Source organism: Eucalyptus grandis, chromosome 8, assembly GCF_016545825.1.
Source record: "Eucalyptus grandis isolate ANBG69807.140 chromosome 8, ASM1654582v1, whole genome shotgun sequence".
Classification (NCBI taxonomy): Eukaryota; Viridiplantae; Streptophyta; class Magnoliopsida; order Myrtales; family Myrtaceae; genus Eucalyptus; species Eucalyptus grandis.
The window spans coordinates 71,957,348-71,974,365 of record NC_052619.1 but is presented as its reverse complement, the minus strand read 5'-3'; the positions used below and the strand labels follow the sequence as shown (position 1 = coordinate 71,974,365).

The 17,018-nt window shown below is 39.5% G+C and overlaps 1 pseudogene; it reads left to right on the top strand.

Moving 5' to 3' along the window:
- Positions 1–8,741: 8,741 nt before the first annotated feature.
- On the top strand, positions 8,742–16,586 carry LOC104417967 (annotated as a pseudogene).
- Positions 16,587–17,018: the final 432 nt, after the last annotated feature.

Genomic DNA, 17,018 nt, shown 5'->3' with positions numbered 1-17,018 from the left:
CTCATCAAGAAATTTGGATTAGAAAATTGCAAAAAGACTGAAATACCTATGTCAAGTTCTTCGAAGCTGGACAAAAATGAAGGAGGAAAGAAAGTTTACTGTAATCTCTACAGAGTATTATTGGTTTGCTTCTTTACCTTACTACATCTAGACCTGACATTTTGTTTAGTATTTGCATTTGTGCTAGATTTCAATCAAATCCTAAAGAATCTCATCTAAGTGCCGCAAAACGCATCATCAAATAAGTTGCAACTACTCCAAAGCTAGGTCTGTGGTACCCCAAAGAATGAAACTTTATTCTCCTTGGATATTCAGACGCAGATTTAGAAGGTTGCAGAGTTGATAGAAAGAGTACTTTTGGTACTTGTCAACTGCTAAGCAACAAGCTGGTGTCTTGGTTCTCAAGAAAGCAGAGTACCGTAACTCTTTCAACGGCTGAGTATGTGGCTCTTGGAAGTTGTTGTTCTCAAATCTTGTGGATAAGACAACAGCTAAGAGACTTTGGAATTGAAGAATCGTGCACCAAAATCAAATGTGACAACACCAGCTCTATCAATCTTACAAAGAATCCAATTCTTCATTCAAGAGCAAAGCATATAGAGATTCGACATCACTTCACTAGAGATCATGTTTAAATTGGTGAAGTTATGATTCAATTTATTGACTCAAAGAATCAGTTGGCAGACATATTTACAAAGCCACTGGAGAAAAGTCTATTTGAGTCTTTTCGCATCGGAGTGAACATCATATCTTCTATTGGTTAAAGTCTGAAGATGTTCAGACTTAGAACGTTCAAATGATACGATTATAAGTTAATTCCTTTTCAATACAAGTAATTTAATTTTAGGAAGAAGTCTTAAAAAGGTACGATTATTTTCGAATCGTTACTTGTTTATCTTTAGAAATTGTCTTTTTCAAGTTTTGAATTTATGGTAGTTTTTCATTTTCAAAAAGGCAATTTTTACTTTTTCCTTTGTGACGATTGAAATACCCCGGTTCATTTGCTTTATATACTGTTGATTTTCTTCTTTTCCATTTTCACTCACAAACCCTAAAATACAGAACTCCACTTTCTCACAATTTCTCTCTAGTTTAATCCGAAAAGTTTTCACCTTTTTACACGATCAAGTTTGAGGAATCCCCCAAATAAAGTGACAATGTCTTCTTAAAGGAAGTCTTCTAGAATCGCGAGCAAGGGACCACAACGTATGCGTGAGGGTCCTACGCACTTTGATCTGACTGAGGAAGAAGACTCTCCTCAGCAGCAGCAGCAAGGTCAACAACAACATTCTCAACCGCATTACTCTTCTCAACATAGGACTCAAGAACCTCCACGGCGACAACTAGAAGAAGAAATTTTGGAAGACGTGGAACTTGTAAGAACACTTAAACCCGAATTTCTCTTCAAACTCTACTCTAAGTAAAAAGAGGGTGGAACTGCAATGACTTTCATTGATGAGTTCTTGAGAGAGAGAGAGGGTACAGGAATGAGACTCACTTTTTGAGAACAATGGAAAGTTTGGGCATTGCGCGTGTAGGCTTGGCAGCAAGGACCTTTGCCAACTTTCCAAGCAATCCACGGTTTGGTACCTTTAATCAGCTTAAAGGGAAAGATGACGATGAAAGGATTTTCATGAATTTTCAGCTTAGGATGGGCGTCGCTGCAAATGTTCATGGTGAAAGGACGGATTTATTTCGTTCTAAAGATCACAGGAAGACATATTCAAAACTGCTGAAGCGAGGGGTGATGAACCCTAAAAGTGTGGACTTTGATTTTCTTGATTCATTGAAAGTAAAACTGAGGGAGAAATTTGCACTCCTTCAACTCGAACGTTTTTGCTCTAAGACAACTGTCACCTACCTAGAACTTACGACTTACTTCTATTCAAATCTATCTTTTCTAGATGCGAATGGATTCTCTTTTACGGTTAGGGACAAAGAATCTGTGGTCGACGTCGACACATTGGCTATTACTCACGCTACTTTGGAACTTATTCGGGACAGAATTGCTAAGGGCAAGATTTCTTACTCTAGAATGATTGCCTCCAATATCTTGCTTCACAAGATCGTGATCAACTGCATTAGACTCAAATCAACAGCAAAGACTGATGTTTCTCACTCGGAATCGAAGTTGATGTACGCTATCAACATTGGCTTCAAGTTCTCTCTACCTCACACTATCCTAATGCACATGTATAGGACAGTAGTGAAGGACAAGAGGCAACTTCCTTACGCTGCTCTTATCACTCGACTATTCAGACATTTCAACATTCAACCTCCTGCTATTTTGTGTGTTTGAACCATTGCTCCCATAGTAATTGGACTGAAAATGGTCTCCAAGATGCGTCTAAAAGAGCTGAACAAATTTTTAGAGAGCATTAAGGAGAAGTCCCCTATCAAGGCACGACAAGACTCTATAGCAAGAAAAAGAAAAGGCAAGGAGTCCATAAGCGAATCTACCAAGAAGAGGAGAGCCCTTATCTTGCAGGATGAAGAAGATGAGGATGACATCACTCTCTCCGCCTTTGCCTTAAGGAATTTACAATTTTTTGTTAGCTTTAAAGAGCTAGAAGACCGAGAGCATAGAGAAAGAGAAGAGACAGAGCAAAGAGACGAAAAAAGAGAAGAGAGGAGAATAGAGGAAGAGGAAGGAAGAACAGAAGAATAAGAGAAAGGAAGAGAATAAGAGGAAGAAGAGGGTCAAGATGACTCGTTTGAGCCAACACTTGCTGTATCCTTGACAGAAGACTCGGAGAAGTCAAGGAGTGGAACTGCAGGAGAAGGAAAAGCAAAACATCACTCAGGTGCTGAAGAAGAACAAGAACAGGAAGAGGAACTATTTTCTCCACCTGAAGGCATGGAAACAGGAGGAGATCTCCAGGAGATCCAGAGGATTTCTATGCCTCTCAATATCCTGAAGCAGATCTTGAGGCATCCTCTCCAAGTCGTGGTGATCGAACAACGGATGTTCCCTCACATCTCAAGACTCCTGGAATTGACTTAGCTGGATCCAATGCTACATCTGAACCGATAGCAGACTTTCAAAGGCTGTTGGATCTCCTTTTGGAATTGAACGGTCAGCAATATGGCTTCAAGTTTGAGATGAAGAACATGATGACAGTTCTCAAGTCGACTTTGGACTCTCTACAAGAGCAGCTACAGTCCCTAAAGCTTCAAGTGCAAGAGAATGCGGAGGGTGAGGATATTCAACAGCTAAAGGAGACTCTGAAGAAGTTGGAGGACATTGTCAAGTCTATGGGGGAATTCCAACTTGTCTGAATACCCACGCAGCCATGATTTTTACCCAACTCTTTCATAACTATTTTCCACTTTTTGTTGTTGACAAAAAGGGCGAGAATTTGTGCAGATTTGACTTGACTTATCTTTTTGAGGCACAACACTTTTGCTTGGTTTGATTTTGGTTTTGATGACTTTTTGTTTGGCTTGGACCTTGAATCCTTTTGACGTTTGTAGTAACTAAGCTTATGATACTTATTATGGCTGGATAGTTATCTTATCTTGCACAATTAACATATTTTCTATGGTTGCAGAATCGATACTGTCCAGGTCCTAATCAACCTATTTTTATAAGATATCATGTATTGCTTAACTGTTGTTTTGCAGGTCAAAGGTTTTCAAATTTACAGAAAAGTTTTGTCACCATCAAAAATGGGGGAGATTGTAGGAGAAAACTCATTTAGTATTTTGAAGTTGACAAAACGTTTCCAAAAGTCTAGTATGAAGATTTCTCGACTCAAGCGGTATAGTTTAAAGAACTCCAGACTCTACTGTCAAAGTCTGAAAACCACCAGACATAAGTTTCAAAATCTGCCCTAACTAACAATTTCCAGACCGAAGAATGAAGACCTATCCAGATGCCGGATTATCTTCAAGGATTCGATTTGTTTGGTTTTTGGAAGACCTTATGGCTGGATATAGCATCTAATCGTTTGATTATTCTTATTGGAACTTACTTCGTTATGAAGATCTTTTGAAAGGTGAGCAAACTTGAAAAGTTCTACTTATGGAAACCAAAGATCTTGATTGTATGGGCAAATAGGATTGACGAGCTTTCATCTCCAATCTTCAACGACTCGAGATCACCTTAATTGATTATGTCCAACGGGTAGATTGGAATAATTCCTTTGGAAAGTGCCAACGGTTGTGAAGGCATGAATGAGTATTTAAGGGTGACTCTACAGTTGTTCGAAAGGGGCATGAAAGAAGAATTTCAAAGTCTGAATCAATATAGTTCATTGCTCTTTCATTCATCGAGCTCAAAGCTGTACACAAAAGAGAGAAACACATAGTGAGACTTTGTGAGAGATTAGCATAAACTCTTCACTGAGGAAGTCGACATCATGAGCTGTAAAATCTCTTTTGATTCATAGTGAAATCTAGCCAGTGGGCTATCAATGCGGGAGAGTGGACATAAGCTTGATCTAAGCTGAACTACTATAAACCTTGTGTTCCAATTTCCGTTTCTTAACTCCTTGCTTTTATTCATTGTTTTATACAATTGTTTTAAAGTTGATTACGTCCTTAGTCTATTATCTTCTAAAGGCAACTTACTTTTATTAAATCTCGCAAAAATTTCTTTTAACACATATTCACCCCCCTCTAGGTGTTTATACTAACCCTTTACACAGGTGATCACCCATTGATGCAAGCGCAGCCCAGCTAAAATGTGTGATGCAGCATTTAAGGGTCCACTACATCCACACCCCAAGGACAAAATCGTGGTCTTAATCGGAGGCGAAAATTCAGTGGATGTGATTACGGTGGCTCAAGCAGTGCACTGGTTCGACCTCCCCAATTTCTACTCCTCTGTGACCCATCTGCTCCAAAAGTCGGGAGGCATGGTGTGATGGTTTAGTGATGTTGAAGTGAGCTCTACACATGATCCGGTCATGAAACACTCCCACGACACTACACCGTTCTGCTGGGACCAACAGCATAAAGTACTTTCCCATTTGAGAGTGTGGAGTTGGGATGCTAAGGCGAGCATTGCCACTTGATAAACCGAAGGAGTTCTCTTTCAAAGGGTTTTTGAGGATGTCAGGGTCATGGTCAGCAGTTACCACAGCCAAGGAGCAAGGTGTTGATTAGTTATCCGAAGGCGTGGTGAGAGAGCTTGAGGATGCATGGGGTGGGCCTGATTTGGTCCCGTGCAATGTGTGCAAGGCTTTCATGCTTGCCGGCACAGTGTGGGCTGCAAATTTCCGTGTCCTCTTTTAACTCTATTAGAATAGAATTGAACACAAAGGGCAGTTCAAAATGATCTTTTTTGTTGCCAATTTTTACAAGCACAGACCTTGTGCCGAGCTGATATGCGGATACTTTGTCAAGCATGTCAGAATTGGCTTCTTTTCTCCTTCAATAGAGGTGGCGAAATGACTATGATTATTAGTTGAAAGAGTGTCGAATGCCCACATCCTTCTGGTCTCAAGGTCCGACAAGCGAAATTAAATCAGTTTTTCCGTCTGTTTTTGTTCTTATCAGGTTTTATTCTTTCCAATTTCAATAGATCAAATGTTCATTCACTCCTCTTTTCCAACCACAACCAGACAGCGGTATACAAGTGCCCTGTTTATTCGACGAATTTGTTTGGAATCTTAGTTGATTCTGTTCCAATTCGGTATATGCATTTCTAGTTACGTCAACGAGAGTACATTTGTAGAAACATGCTTCACGAATCTGATTTTGCTGATATTGTTTAAGACTCATTGATTTACCACTCCACGACCCTTCTAGTTATAAAAAAATATGAATTTCATTTTCCCCCATGAAGGCTTTTTCAGCGCTGATAAAATTGTGGGCCGACTCCCATGTTCTCGGGAAGGCAGTCCCAATTAAATTGGGGCTTCTTCTTGTCCAGCACGAATTGTAATTTCACTGCCATCATTTTCACTCGTCCAGATGCAGTAATGAAGTTATGATTCACATCTAGACTATTACGAAATCATCAACATATTTAAATCATTAATAGAACCTTTGTCACAGATGATTTTTTACTTAAATCGTAACCACACTTCTCGGCTATGTTTTCATTCGCAACCATCTAAAACAGAGCAAATTTAGTTCGATCTAGCAAAGGATTATGACCTGTGATGATTACTGATCGGATTGAATAAGGCAAACACAGGCACGACTTAGAGGACGGGAATCAATGCAACAAGCAGAAATGATCACTTTACGAGCTCTTCCGTTACAGCGACTGCGAGCAGGGGCGAACAGAGTCTCCGGGGAGCAGCGGTGAAATCAGGAACCCGTGATGGAAACGGCGGTTGTCCGTAGCCTGAGAATATCGGAAAAAGTGACTTGATCAGTGGAATCCAAGAGAGGTTTTTCACGCGTTAAAGAGGATGATATGGATTTATCCGAGAGGGGGCTTCCAAAATGCTGCACTATAACCATGTCGATCGTCGTTCATGAAAAGGAGCTTCAGAAGTGAGGATAAAACTGCTGGAAACACAAAAGAAACGAGAAATCAGTGCGGTGATTGAATCAAAAATCGAAAATAGAAAATCGGAGAATCCGGAAAACTCGGCTTCAGTTTCGTTGCCATAATCCCGTGAGGTAAAGCTTGTAATGACAAAATTTGATCTCAGTGGAACTCCATCTATGGCTGTTTTCTCCCTGTTTCAAGTCAGGCATTTCGCCGTACGCGCAAATCGCACCCCCATCAGCACACATACGTAACTGCGCGTGCCGAGCAGAGGAAGGAATCGGGGGGAGCCGCTGGTTGAGCATGACAAGCGCGTGCGCCGAAGGAGGTCGGCATCATTGTCGGCTGATGCGGAGGCTGAGGGAAGGAGGAAGGAGGAGAAGCAGTGGCGCATGATGTCCATTTCTGCCGACGCGCCGCCCTATCGCGGCGGAGCGTGAGGTGGCGGGATCCGTAAATGTGCCCATTGTTTTCTCCGCTGCAGGATCATAAGCGGAAGAACGAAACAAATTATCAAGGCCGGGCTTGTTGAGTCTTGAAGCGGGCTGAGCTTCTAAAGGTTTCCGCTCTTCTCAGTAAATATGGTCTTGTCTTTTTACTTTCCAGGGCTAAAGCTTTGGGCTGAATTGTTTGAACTTTTATAGCAAGGCCTGTAAGACAAGACACATTCGAGCTTAAATTCTGATCCCTGGTAATCATATTTGCAAACCAAATGTGAAGTGAAAGTTACTGAGACATATGTTGCGTAAGATAAATCTATGTGAGCCCAGCCTGATCATTTTGGGCCTGAAGATAGGCTTGAATGTAAGGGTAGGATTTTGACCTAGACCGAGTTGGACCAAGTAGTACCCCGAAACTTCCAATTTCTTTTTTCTCGAAATAATAACACAAATAGTTCATGAACTTTAGTTCAATATATAATGTCGTTCTTGAATTTTAAATTTGTGCAAATGGCATGCTTCAACTTTGGTCCAATGTGCAATGATATTATTAGACTTTAAATTTGTTCAAGGTGGTCCCAAATCCAATTGTTTAATGCAGTTCATAAACTATTAATAAATGTTTAATGTGGTCCCTAGATTATAAGAAAATCTTAAAAAGTTCAAGAACCATGTTGAATATTAGATCAAATTTGGGGACCGCATCGGACAAATTAATAAATGACATTACACATTGGTCTACTAAATTTGATGTCTCACATAAATAGGGTGGACCCAATAACTTTTAAATGTAATAGATCAACACATATAAGTGGATGACATGTCTCATGTTGCCACATGTCTATCTACCACAATTATATGTGTGTTTATCCAAAACTGTTACAACTTATTTATAAGGATAGAAATGTGCCGATATACATTCTTTAACCATGTTTCTAAGAAGTTTGTAAAAGGATGAACTACCCATCTTATTATATTTGAGAACAGTGATCATATAATATTGTGTATTAGTTTTCGTGCATTAGACTAAATGTTTCCATTCAATTAGGAAAAGCACCAAAAAATGTTGTACAGCAGTCCAAATTTAGTTATAAATCTTTAATTTAACCAATTTAGTTCTAAATGTATTTATACCAATTGAGTTTATTTGACTAATTTTAACTGAAAATCAGTGATGTAGACATTAGCCATTTTATGTGGCACAATCGATGCTCACGTTGATATTTTAAATAATAGTTTTTGAATTTTCTAATTTGGTTTTTTCTTTCTTTTCTGTTCCTTTTTTTTTTTGAAGACGACCTCCGCTTTCCCATCAATGCCGCTGCATCATATAGCGAAGATTTGTAGGTTTCTTCACTGCCTATCTTATTTTTATTAACATTCTCTCCTTCAAGACCGTTTCGAACCTACAAATTCAACAAAATCCACAAGACTGCTCTAAAAATAAAGATTAATGGAAGTGGACCGATAAGCATTTGGAGTTCTGACCTTCTGATACTTCATCAGAGGAGCAATTAGTTCCGACTCTGGTCCAGTCCTCTTCTTCCCTATAATTGCTGCTTAAAATGCTCTATATTATTGATTATACATTATTTACATTTTAGATGAATTTATAGGAGAAGATACATAATGTTCTTTGCTTAATTTTAGCAAAGAATCCCAAAATATATGCAACAAGAAAGGTAACAAAATAACAAAAAATAATATCAAAAATCAGATTTGTTTACATTCTTTTATACGGCCCCGCAAGATGGAGTTTCCATCGAAAACACCAATCTTGTGTCAAAGTTGATGAACTCGTTATTTTGATAATGGTTTAGTGAGAAAGTTGCGAGTTGATCATGTATTGAGCTATGGGAGACTTGAAGACGGTTTCTTTTGATGAGCTCTCCAACAAAATGGTAGTCAATGGCAATATATTTCATGCTAGAATGGAAGACCGGATTGGCACAAACATATATCACGCCAATATTGTCACAATGGATGACGAGGGGTTGTGTCGAATGAACTGCGGTCTCTTGAAGGAGATTTTGGACCCAAAGAAGTTTGGCCGACGTTGTGGCTACGGCCCTATATTCGGACTCAGTGGAGGAGTGCGCAACAAAGTTTTGCTTCCGAGAACTCCAAGAAATGGGATTAGCGCCAATGTAGCTAAGAAATACGGAAGTAGAAGTACAGTCATCTGAGTTATTGGCCCAGTCGGCGTCAGAGTAAGCATGAAGTGTTGGTGTGGTATCAAGGCGCAAATGTAAGCCATGAAAGATGGTACTCTTGTGATAGCGAAGTAGACGCTTGGCTGCCGTCCAATGAGTGTCGATGGGTTTGTGTGTGAACTGCGATAACTTATTGACTGTGTAGGCAATGTCGGGTCGGGTAATAATAAGGTATAGTAAGCTACCAATTAAACTTCAAAAATCAGTTGGATTTCTGAGTTCGGTGCCATCAATAATAGTCAAAGTAGTACCTGTTGCATGGGGGTGCCAACCTCTTTAGCAGCAATCATTTTATGGCGCTCAAGAAGGTCTTGAATATACTTGTATTGGTATAAAAGTACACCGTGTTGAGTAAGTATGACTTCAACTCCCAAAAAGTAGTGTAGAGACTCGAGATCTTTCACAGAAAATTGGTGAGAGAGTGAGGGAATGAATTGGTTCACAACTTTGGAGTCAATTCCAGTGATGATGAGACCATCAACATAGACCAGAAAACACATGTGAGTCCCATTTTTGGAGTAGATAAAAGGGAATTGTCTGCTTTGAAGTTGACAAAAGAATGATCAAGGAGAAAGGCACTTAATTCATTGTACCATACGCGGGGAGCTTGTTTAAGCCCATAAATTACTTTGCATAATTTATAGACATGATTGGGTTTGATAGGATCCTTGTAGCCAAGAGGTTGCATCATATAGACTTCATCGTCAAGGGTGCCTTGGAGAAAGGCATTATCTACATCCATTTGTCATAAATCCCAACCACACATGAGGGCTACAAGCTCCCAATTTGACTTATGGTGGGAGGAGAGTGTCCCTTGTCTCAAGCTCCTTGAAGATGCTTCAAATATTTCATCTGTCGACTTGCCTAGAGCCAAAGAGATTCAATTTGTTTCAACATTGGAAGCTTTGAAAGAATTTAATGTTGTGGCTTTCATTTTGTTAAAAGGTTAGGCGGTTTGTAAAACACGAAGAATTTGAAGTGTTTAGAAATAATATTTTGTAAGAAGTTGACTATTTCTAGGTGCAGATCAATAGAAAGGATTACTGATGCATCAATCTCAAAAATACCAAAGGAGTGCCGGATAGATATAAGGGATTGTGAGTGGTTACTCAACATTGGCCCCCATAATTCAATCATCACTTGGGAGTGCTACAGAGAGTTGATTCTGAATGCACAAACAAAAGCGTCGGACTCGCTATCGAAACAACTTTTTCCGAAATTGGGGATCATCTATTGGAACATGTAAACCTTTCTTTTATTCACAGATCATCTTGTTTCTTTTACTTTATTCTAGTAAAGAGAGAATAAAATGATTTTAAAATGTTCAACCATGGAAAATCTCTCATTAAAAATTCCCATCTTACTAGGAATTTTATTCGCTATACTTGCATCAACTTCCAAAGTGAGGTCAATGTTCTCCATCACTCACCATCTGACCAAGAATCTATACTCTCCTTCCTATTTGTGCTTTTAATTCATTCTGTGCTTATCACAATCACTCAAATGACATGCAACCAGTTTTTACCCTTAAAAATTGATGATGAAACTCCATGACTTCTTTCCACTTGATAAATTCAATATAGTGCAATATATCGTGCAATCCAACAAAGTCATGGGATCTCAGAAAATTAAATAAGAAATAGATTCAACACACCTCAATTTGTGTAGCTCAGTTCAAAGAGCGATCTAAATTCGTGGAAAGAATGACAATGATACCACTACAAACTATGAGATTCTAACATAAAAAATAATCTCTATTACAACCTCCGAATCCACCCAATCCTCATCAGTGTTTCACTCAACCTCTAATGCTGCTTTTCTCAAACTAAAACTCACAGAGAGAACCTTAACAATTTCAAGAAGATACATTGTGTAATAATACCAAGATGTTTTGAAAATAGGGTTAAAGCGCATCCTATGCATGTCCTCGGCTCCTTGGGTGCTTGGTTGAGTCATGATAGCTGGTCCAGCTCCTCGGCAATTAGGCTCGACCCAATATGGCTTGACTCACCGGTGCCTCTGCAATTGTCGGGGATTAACCCTCTGGACGCCCATGCACTTGTAGATGCCTATTTGCATCTCTTCACTTGAATCCAAGCGGACATTCTCGACAAATCTCCACATTGGCTCAAGTTTGCGGCCAAGTCACCATTCATTGCTTTACATTACTGCGCTCTCCCAACACCTTCCCCAGGCCGCTTAAGTTGCATCATTTTGCCTGTGCTATTCATCCTACATGCTTTGTCATTGCCTATGCCACGACATTGCCATGTCATCATCATGACATATGCCATGTCATATAGTGTCAGACAAACTAGCTCTTCCGCTTCTTTTGCTGTCACTATTTTTGGCCTCAATCATTGATGAAATCACTGTGTCTTGAGACAAAACCTTCCCACTCATGTCACAACCCACAAGAGTAACAATATAACAGCTTACAGATCGACCACTCTCTACCCCGCTTGACTCGGGTCTACTTACCCACTTACTACCACGCTAGGTCAATTGTTTTCCCTACCATCCAATCGAATACTGAAGAACCCATTCCATGTGTACACAAATTGACCGTATAAATTACCAACAGCATGCGAAAGATCAAATCTAGTACTACACGTGCACAAGGCATATACCTCTAACAGTCAACAGTACTAGCTTCTGAAATACGATATATCTGCTCCACCTCCATCACGATGCACAGTGACATCGTAAATGATGTCCTAAACTTGTGGCATGAGGGGTATTTCCAAAACTTACCAGCTACATGTTGTGGTGCTTCCGACTTGTCTCACGTAACTCCTCTGAGTCATTCTCAACATTCTAATTTTCCTATCTCTTCGCATCTCTATACACAACACCTCCTCTGCTTCTCCCAAATTTCCCAATCAGATTTCCTTATTTTTTTAACTTATTTCAAGTCTTGGGAGAATCACAAAGGAGTAAATCAAAGCCTAACGGTTGCTCCGTTCCAATTTTGAGGGAATGAAGATATGCAAATTTGTGAATGCTGCTTGATTTTAATAGATTTATGTTCGATTGATGCTTTAGAAAGCATTCTTATGGTGATTAAGGGTGGGGAAAACCTCTTACGTTGATTCTGGCTGGGCACTTGCGTTTGGGTGTTCAAACGAAGGATTATTGTCGCATGATGCTTGGGGAATCTGTTTTCTTCTTTAAGACGTTTAATCCCCCTTAGATATGATAATTTCAAACCTCCCTCTCCTCAACAAGATGATAGTGACAAGGATGACGACAATGACAGGCATGACGGTAGGGACGATGGCGATGACGAGGACAATGAGGACGACAGCAGGGATGATGATGGCGGTAGGGATGACAAGCCTTCTTAAGCTGAAACTACCGCAAGCCAAACCATTTTCTATTATAACTAATATTGAGCTCAATTTATTTCCTTTTATCAGCATTTTCATTTTTTTATTTTTTATTATCACTTTGTCTTTGTACCCTTTCACGAATCAAAGCTCTTTTAGCTCTATGCAGCTCTTTTTGCGATTTGAGAACAAACTCCCAACTAATAAAACCACTGGGATTGCCTTAGTGAGCATCCCTCCCTCATGAGAAGTGGGAGGTGGGGGGTTCATTTGCCCACCTTCTTGGGGTTGGGGCGGAGACAAATAGTTTCAGATATAGCTTTCGACTTTCACGTGTTGTGTGTTGTAAAAAGCAGTACAAAAAGTTTGAGAGTGAGTTGAGAGTTAGAGTAAGACTGATAGAAAAAAAAAATCCTAACTAATACATAAGATTTCCAGAACTTAAAAGGTAACAGCCATGGATCAACTTTTCAAAATCATAAGTTGTAAACCAATTTATGCTCCACCATCAACCACCTCTATCAAGAAACGCCAAATTTTCACAATCAGCCATTACGCTCAGCCATTATCACCGGCCATTCGGTGACAAAAATTTTCATATTGGCAAACATTCTCTGAATATCAAAAACTACCAAAGCTAATATGAGCAATTTCAAGACAATACTGGATATTTGGTAATATGCATACCGGTGACTTTCACTCATTTTCCTCGCCATTGTTCATCATGAGAAGATCATCCAATACGGAGAACACAATAAACAACATAAAAAAGTAACAATGACACAATGGGTGGTACTAGATCTATACACTTAGTAAATCAACTTCGGAGAAACGATTCATATCAACACGTTTTCAGATCTGACATTGTCATGATCTATTTCTCGGTCATGCATTATACGTGCAACAAAACGATTGACTCAAGCTATGGAACGGAACAAAAGCCATGTTTTCATCTAAAATCCCAAAAATCAGGGTTAAAAATCACAAAGCCAAAAGCCATCACAAGACATCCAGTTACAGCTAAGATCTTAAGTGAATTACACCCGAACTACATGAACGTGGCTCTTTTACACAACTCACCGTAACAGAGCAAGAAAGAGGGGAAAGAGTTTACCTGGTTTATCGGCGGTATGCATACTGCAACAATAGCTCGAGACGAAGAATAAGAGACTTACGATCGTCCAGGAACGAAGTTAGAACCAGCGGAGAAGTTCGAACGGAAACTGGATTCGTCGTATCTTAGGGATGCTGGATTTTCTGACGATGAGCATACCAAAGGATAAAGGTTTTAGATGCGCTCGGCTATGAAGTTCAACGCCCGCGCAGAAGTATCGAGTGAGTGCGAAGCACTCTGGACACTCCGATCAGAAATGCAGGAGAGAACAGAGGCGTGGCCAGCGAAGCTTGGAGACGGCGGAGGACGTCGATCGATGGCAGCTACGGCGATTGAATCGACGAAGAAAACATGCGAATGAGAGCAATCAATGAGAAAGATCTTTCAATGAACCCTTTGTAACTCTAAAAACTAATGCTCTGTTTTCCCCCATCCTGTTATGGCCGATCTCGCCGTGTTCAGTTATGGGATGCGACGATGAAAGCTGGCAGTCAGAGATGGTGATCAGTGGATTATGGCGTTGATTGGTACCTGGTGAAGAAACTTTTTGGAACTCGGCGGATCCAAAGAGAGCTAAGGTACCATGGCGATGGGCTCTAATAGTTGTATTTGCATGGGCTATTGTGCAGTAGAGATTATGTCATGTTCTTTTTGCATGGACCGAATTGGAGCCCTTCTTTTTGTTATTTCTCTCCTTTTAAAAAAAAAATAAAAGAATTTTTGAATTGTCGACTAAAATTCAGATGTCAAAATAAGCTAGGCTTGACCTACATGTTGTAACTTCATTTCATTGGTTGTTATTTATGTCAATGACTATAATTTGTTTTGACTTACAACTGGTAATTTATATTTTCAATTTGTTATTTGTCTTTAGAGTTCATAACCCGAAAATGTTAATACTTAGTAATTAATCCAGAGTATAGTACGATACCATAAATTGGCGTTCATGATGATATCTATACTCAATAATTTTCCTTAATAATGATAACTTTCCTATAAGCCCTCACAAATGACATATTAATGATCACCCTTTAAAATATAGTAATTTTACCTAAAAATCTCGTGAATTTAAATTTTCTAACGTTTATAACGTTTCATGAAACATAGTAAACAACATGAACTTCTTGTATTTTTATTTTCTCTATTATGAGTAAATTATGACATGATCTTCATTTACAATTTCTAAATTTAAGGACTTTTTACATGTCATAATTTTCCTTCATCAATGGTAACGCCAACAATCTTATAATCAATAATTTTGATTAAATATTCATAAATTTTTTTCTATTTTTCTAAAATAATTTGGCAATCAAAACTTATTCACTCTGAAGCCAAAGGCTTAGATTGAGTTTCATGTCCTCTATCAATTAGTGGAGGTCATCTGATGGTCGAAACTTATTCACTCTTAATACAATGGCTTAGACGAAGTTTAACGAGTTATATGTGATATCTCAAGACCCGATATCAATCAAGAGAGGTCTTATTGAGTAATTTATAAGCTAACACTCATTCTCAATACGTTGTGTAGTTACTTTGAGTATTCTTTTATACTTGGCTTACATGTATCTGGTTGGCCCGGGTCATTACAGATTGCTAAAGGAGGATCGTTTCTAGTACATATATGGTTTGTGGCTAGACTAGGCCCATATGTGATCAAAATAGGGACACAAATGATCATAGGGTGAGAGGGCTTGAACAAAATGTAGCTCTTAACAGGTTTCAATGCCACCCCAAATGGTCAATTACCTTATAAGATTACTTAAGAGTATTCTTTTTGGTTTATTGGCCAATGTGAACCAGCAGAGCTTGGTGGTTACATCCTGCACTTTCCTATTCGGGGGACTGTAGAATCCAATGAAAAACTACAGATTGGGCTTGTTTAATTGCACTTAAGTAGAAACATAGTATTTTATTGTTTTTCACCAAAATTAAAAATATTATCTGAATTTTTAAAATTTAATGTGAAAGTATTTGACGATCTACATATCAAAATTGAGTGTTGTGGAAGCCTCAGATGTTTCAAATTTAACAAAAAAGAACGTCAAAGTATACGAGCTCTAAGATTCAAATTAAACAAAAAAATAAAAGGCGAAACTCAATCTAGACAGATAGTAGTATATCAATGAGAAGAGCTTTTTACAAGAGTCAACATTTTTTCTTGTTAGAAAGGAGTAAAATCAAGTCCACATTTCCCCCCAAAAGAGACTTAAACCGTAAATGGGTATAAAATATATACTTATGATTACAAAGTACATTAATAGTATAGATGAAACGGTGATCAGAAAATAGCACTATCAGTCTGAATGTTCCTTACTTTTCCTTTCCTAAATCTAGGGAAAGTTTAGAGTTTAATCATGGGGAGTGCAGTTATCAAAGCAGAAACCAAGACCCAAGGCAAAGACGACCCAAGAGCAGAGGAAGACCCAAGGCCAAGCACCACGACGAGGTGATCGCCACTGATGCAAGCGTGGCCTAGCTAAAATGTGTGATGTAGCATTTAGGGTCCGCTGCATTCACACCCCGAGGACGAAATCGCGAGCTTAATTGGAGGCGAAAATTCAGTAAATTTGATTACGGTGGCTCAAGCAATGCACTGGTTTGACCTCCCCAATTTATACTCCCTCGTGACTCGTCCGCCCCGGAAGCTGGGAGGCGTGATTGCAGTGTGGTGCTACAATGATCTTGAAGTGAGCCCTACACATCATCCGGCCGTGAAAAACTTCCACGAAACTACACTGCCCTTTTGGGACCCCAGCATATAAAGTTCTTAACTGATTGCTAAAAGAAACTCCCTTTCCCATTTGAGAGTGTGGGGTTGGGATGCGAAGGCGAGCCGTTGCCACTACAGCTAAGGAACACTCTTTCAGAGGGTTTTTGAGGATTTCAAGGTCATGGTCTGCAGTTACTACAGCTAAGGAACAAGGTGTTGATTTGTTATCCGAAGGCATGGTGAAAGAGCTTTAGGACGCATTGGGTGGTCTTGATTTGGTCAGGTGCATCGTGTACAAGGCTTTCATGCTAGCCAGCACAGTGAAACTGTAAATTCCCTTGTCCCCTTTCGACTCTATTAGAATAGAATTGAGCACATGGGCTGTTCAAATGATAAGCTAAGAACTTATGAAACCTGAGCTCAGACTTTGTGATGAGCCGATATGCATAGACTGTGTCATATCTCTGTCAAGCATGTCCAACTTGGTTGGGGAAGGAATTTCTTGGAACAGAATTACGTACGTGGCTTCCTTTTCCCTTCGAAACAAGTGGCGAGAGCGTTGAATGAGTGTTGAATGCCCATATCCTGCCGATGTCGAGCTGAGGCGCAAAACCACCTTAGTTTTTGTGTGGTTCTTGTCTGGTTCTGTTCTTTTCCCTTCTTAATTTGTTGGCTTGCCACTCTACGACGCTTGCAGTCGTAAATAGCACGAATTATCTTTTCCCAGACCAAATCCTCCTTCGGCCTCTCAGGCAAACAGGTGA